The 6,013-nt window shown below is 37.7% G+C and overlaps 1 pseudogene; it reads left to right on the plus strand.

Annotated features, from left to right (window-relative positions):
- The first annotated feature begins 702 nt into the window (after positions 1 to 702).
- On the plus strand, positions 703 to 4,847 carry LOC131383735 (high mobility group protein B3-like; annotated as a pseudogene).
- The last annotated feature ends 1,166 nt before the right edge of the window (positions 4,848 to 6,013 follow it).

The raw sequence follows: 6,013 nt of genomic DNA on the forward strand, positions 1-6,013 counted from the left end.
CAAGTTACATCTGAATTATTGCTGCCATTTTCAGAGAAAGTAAAGATGAAAGATAAATATCAAATATTTTAGGAATCATTTTAATACTGGTTTGGTTCATATTCAAATAAACTACAGAATCTCTCAGATTGGCAATAAGAAAGATGAATGAGTACACTAATGTTTATAGTAGCATTATTCACAATAGCCAAATGATGGAAGCAACTCAAGTGTTCATCAACAAATGAATGGATAAACAAAATATGCATATACATTCAATTAACTATGATTCAGCCTTAACAAGGAAGAAAATTCTGATACTTGCTATAACATGGATTAACGTTGAGGATATTGTGCTAAGTGAAATAAGCCAGACACAAAAGGACAAATACCATACGATTCTACTTGTGTAAGGTGCCTAGAGTAGTCAAATTCACAAAGACTGAAAGTAAATGGTGTTTGCCAGGCCCTAAGGGGAGGACGGGATGAGGAATTATTGTTTAATGGATATAAAGTTTCAGTTTAGCAAAATGAAGAGTTCTGGAGATGGATGGCTGCACAACAATGTGAATATACTTAATGCCACTAAATTATGTACTTCAAAATGGTTAAAATAGAAAATATTATGATATTTTGTATATTTTGTATATTTATTTTGTATATTTTGTTATGTATATTTTACCACAATAGAAAAAAAGGTGTACAAGTAACAGTCTTTCGAGAATGATGACAAAAATCTGTGAGAAAAACTTGCATTGCTCTGATTCCTTAAAGGAACTAAAGAGGCAATGGGTATGAGTAGTGAACTAGCAAGCTAGAAAGAGAAAAGGCTGTAGTCAGAGAATAAGAAACTGGAGTTAATGACTTAGGATGTAAAAAAATTTCAAGTGGTGACAAGATCTAGGATATGGCCATGGGAGCAGGTGGCTGCGGTGGAGTAAAGGAAAAGCTAATGGAATTTGTGCATGCCAAAGAAGCAAGAGGCCAAAATGCTGAAAGGGACAGCCACATGAATGTTTAAATCACCCAGGAGGAGGACAGAGTTTGGGATGAAGAGGAAGATTGTAAGGAGCTAAATCTATAAATAAGTAAAATAGGAAAGTTCATCCCTTTTGATTAGCATTTCTGGACTATATTTAGCCTCTAGATACAGTCATACACCAGAGGAGCTTGGAGAAGACAGCTTGTATAAATGAGAATGACAGCAAGCTAAGAAGAGCAGTCCCATGGACTGTTCAAGTCTGCAAGAGCAGCACATTCCTTCCCTGTAGGAAATGCGCGTGGGAAAGCATATTACAATCAGAAGCTATTTAGTGAACACGGGATGAGGGAAAGGGTGGTGACAGTTGAGAGAGGAAGAGGAGAATTGTAGTGCTTAAATGCCTAATGACATCACCCCATAATAACCTGGTTTATCAGCCTCCAAAATAGGGTCACTCACCACAGGGTCGCAATAGAGCAGTTAGGATTTGAATATCTCTCTTCCACTGGACACGCTGAGCGGGCATTGCCAAGTTCTCTCTTTGATGTCCTTTTATCTAGGCATTCATGCTGACTACTCAACTTTGGTTGACAACCCCCACCTTTTTTTTTTTTTTTTCTTTTTTAGAGACGAGGTCTCACTCTGTCACCCAGGCTTGAGTGCAGTGGTACGATCATAGCTCAGTGCAGTCTCTAACTCCTGGGCCTAAGAGACCTTCCCACCTCAGGCTCCTAAGTAGCTGGGACTACAGGGATTTACCACCAGGACTGGCTTTATTTTTTTCTTTATAAAAATAATGGCATCATTTAATGTGTAACCAGTTATAAAATGACTCAGGAGACATTCTGCCTCTGTAAATTATGTTGGCATTTCCTAGTGACTGAATGTTTGTGTTCCCCCCAAATACCTATCTTGAAGTCCTAGTGTCCAGTGTAATGGTATTGGGAGGTGGGGCATTTGGGAGGTAATTAGGTTTAGGTGAGGCCATGAGGGTGGAGACCCCATGATAAGACTAATACTCTTAGAAAAAGAGGAAGAGACGTGAGATATCTCTCTGTGTGTGTACGCACACCAAGGGAGACCATGTGAGGACATAATCAGGTAGATAGGAACCCCACTCCAAGAACCAGGCAGGCACCCTAATCTCAGACATCCAGCCTCAGAACAATGAGAAACATCTGTTGTTTAAGCTACTCAGTTTACGGCATTCATTATAGCAGCCAAAACGAAGAAAGCATTTTTTCTGATAACATTCTTTTTTGTCAATTTTAGTAGACTCTAGGAGCTGGGTATTTGCCTTACCTTATAGCAACTATTTTACTATCACTGTTATCATTACTGTTTTATTATTTTGTTCAGCTTCTCAAAATTTCTGATGCTCGGACTGCCCTTCTAGCCATATTATTATTATGTTTTCATTAATTCATTCATTTCAGTGAGTCTTCTACATAAAAGGCACTTCCACTGGTACATTATGTACTAGGGTCCCAAGGGTCCTAAACTAAGCTGGATCTGTCATGGAGAGACCTGAGTTCCTAAAAGAATGATCTGATTTGGACCAAGGACCACTCTAATGGAAATGGGTTCTTAGACTCAACTCTGGAGGAGGCTGCCACTAATTGGATTTTGCTCAGGCATCAATCCAATTTTGAAGGGCCATTTTAACTTGCTGCCTCTTTGTTTTTGTTGAGTACTTAGAGAAGTGCATTAACACTTCCATGTCCCTAGAGATTCTTTTAGCATAGTATCACATTAAGAAAAAAAAAGCCTGTGGTATCCTAAGCATAAAATAGCTTTTCATTTATTCCTACCTCCAAAATTTTAATTTATTTTTCCTTTTATTATGGATAGCTTGTTATAGATGCAGATGGGAGGGAACATCAGTATGCCTTCTCCCGGATTATTTACCTTTGGATTTTCAACTTAAAAACATTTTTTTCTTTATATTATATATGTCAATTACCAAATAATTAGAAAATACCCAGAAAACATAAACAAGAAAAACAAAACTAGATAGCATCCACAATTCTACTCTCAATCACATTTAACATTTGATTACACATCCTTCCAATTATTTTTAATCTGCTGTCTGGTTGTGTCTCTCTTCCGTCTTTTACTATGTGTAAGAAAACAGTTCTTTCACATATGCCATCATACATACTATACATATTATTCAGTAACTTGTTATCTTTTGCCTGCATTGTGAACATCTTTCTGTGTTGATACATAGAGATTGAAGTCTCCCAATTCCATAATCTCCTTCTTATAATGTCTTCCTGTTTGAAAAATGACCAGAATTCCTAACACGATTAACAAGGACCAGTCTGCCCTCAAGCTCATCTTATACTGGTTTTTCTGTACTCCAGACACTTCAATCATTCCTCATTTGCTTGGAAAGACATGCTGTTATCCATGTGATATGGTTTGGCTCTGTGTTCCCACCGAAATCTCATGTTGAATTGTAATTCCCAATATTGGGGGAGGGACCTGGCGGAAGGTGATTGGATCATGGGAGCAGATTTTCCCCTTGCTGTTTTTGTGATAGTGAGTGAATTCACATGTGATCTGATGGTTTAAAAGTGTGTAGTACTTTCCACCTTGTTCTCTCTCTCTCTCCTGCCACCATGTGAAGATGTGCTTGCTTCCCCTTTGCCCTTCCATCATGACTGTAAGTTTCCTGAGGCCTCCCCAGTCATGCGTCCTGTATAGCCTGTAGAACCATAAGCCAACTAAACCTCTTTTCATTATAAATTACTCAGTCTCAGGTAGTTCTTTATAGCAATGTGAGAACAGACTAATACACCATGCTCTTGGCTGAAATTTCTTCCACCTATATACCTCTTTTCCTGAAAAACTCCTGCTTATCTTACTTATATAAAGTCTTTATTTTAAATGTAGGTTATATCTTCCTGTTATATGATCTTACAGCACCCTGTTTTCATCATGGCACTTATCACAAATGTAATTAATTGATGATTAACATAGTTATTTAAGGGATCTCTTTCCCACCAAACTACAAGCTCCATGAGGTAAGAGACTAGTTAGCTTAATATTTGTGCTCCTAGCAGCTAGCAAAGTGCCTGGCACCTAGTAGGCACTCAGTAAATGTTTGTTGAGTGAATTGTAGTGGATTTAAGATAAAAGGAGGAAAGAGCAGGTGCAAATATAAATTTGTAGGTCTTAAGATGACAAGTTGAGGTGCCCTGCATTGCCCAAACTAACAAACAATACAGTCAGGAGGGCTAAAGGTGATTGTAACAAATTAAAAGGCAAGATGTCTGCTGATGCCTTCTTTGCACAGAACTGAAGAGAAGAATGTAAGAAGAAAAACCCAAAGGACTCTTTTGATTTTGCAGAATTTGATCTGAGAGGTAGAAGAGAATGTCTGGGAAAGAGAAGTCTAAATTTGATGAAATTGCAAAGGCGAATAAAGTATGCTATGATTGGGAAATGAAGGATTACAGACCAGCTAAGAGAGGCAAGAAGAAGAAATTTTATGCCCCTAAAAGACCACCATCTGGTATTTCCCATTCTGTTCAGAATTCTGTCCCAAGATTAAATCCATAAACCTTTGTGTCTCTATTGGAGAAGTAGCAAAAGAAAGCTGGGTGAGATGAGGAATAACTTAAGTGACAGTGAAGAGCACTCTTACATCACTAAGGCAGCAAAGCTGAAGGAGAAGTATGAGAAGGATGTTGCTGACTGTAAGTATAAAGGAAAATTTGATGGCACAAAGCATCCTACTAACGTTGCCTGGAAAAAGGTGGGAGCAGAAGACGAAGAAGATGAGGAGAATGAAGAGGAGGAGGCGGTAGAGGAGGATGACTCTAAAACCGTTTATCTATCTCCATGTGAATATCTTAGAGTATGGGAGCATTGTAATTGATATGTTTCTTATTGTGAAGTGTCTATTGGCCTCATTAGGTTTAATTACAAAATCTGATGATGATCATACTGTAGTCTCTCAAAGTGCTCTAGAAGTTGTCAGTGGTTTATATGAAGTGGCCATGGGTGTCTGGAATACCCTGAAATGGTACCAAAGTTGTATGAATCTCCAAACATTTTAAAAATGAAAAAGCACCCTTGTGTTCTGTTCAGTGTGTACTTTGTTGTTGGTGTGACAAGGCATTTAAAGATGTTTCTGACTTTTTTTTTAATTTGTAAGGTGGTGTTAACTGTATGGTTATTGGCTAGAAATCCTGAGTTATTAACTGTTCATATTTATAGTTTGTAAAAAGAACAAAACAACCAACACAAACTCTTGATGCTTTGTATTGAGCCTATAGGGAAAGATGTCTTTTGTAGGGGCCATAGCTCAGAGGGTACACTGTGAGGCTGGAACTGTTTCCACTGTGATGGGCTTCCGTTTAGTTTAGGATAGTCTTGTTTTTTTATATAATGACATAGCATTGTGCTGCTTGGAATAAGGGGGTCAGGTGGCATGAGAAGTATTAGAATTTTTTTTTTTAGTTAAATGCGGTCATTTTTAAATTGTTTTTAGACAAACTGTAGAGCTCTTCACTGTCAGCAAAGCAAAGAGCCACTGTGTCAATGGAGTTCAATAGCCTTCCGTACTTAAACAAGATTTGCAATGTTCTGGTTTTTTTTTATGTTTCAAATGCTGAAATGTCTTCAAAGTTAAATAAACTGTATTTCAACTTTTAAAATGGTGACAACTTCAGGAAACTGCCTTTTATAATTACTCTCTTCTCGGTAAGGTAGGAGATGAGAAAGTCTTCTGGAAGTGATTAAGATTCTGGGAGGTGGAAGAAAGGGTAGCAGATATTGAAGATAACATGAAACATTTTGGAATAATCATGGTGAACAATTGGAAAGTTGGGCAAGTAATATAATATCTCTTTAGGCCATGTGAGGGTTAAGGTTAATAGTCATTAATAAATGGCAATATTAACCTACCTGGCATAGGATTTTCTTCAGCAGAATATCAGAGCCTGAGTGGGAGTGGTAAAGGCAGACTTAAATAGACTCATTTAGGGATAGTAACATTCCAGAAGGTAGGACAGAAGGACAATTTTGAAAATAATTTTAGGA

Source organism: Hylobates moloch, unplaced genomic scaffold (genome assembly GCF_009828535.3).
Source record: "Hylobates moloch isolate HMO894 unplaced genomic scaffold, HMol_V3 SCAFFOLD_6, whole genome shotgun sequence".
Classification (NCBI taxonomy): Eukaryota; Metazoa; Chordata; class Mammalia; order Primates; family Hylobatidae; genus Hylobates; species Hylobates moloch.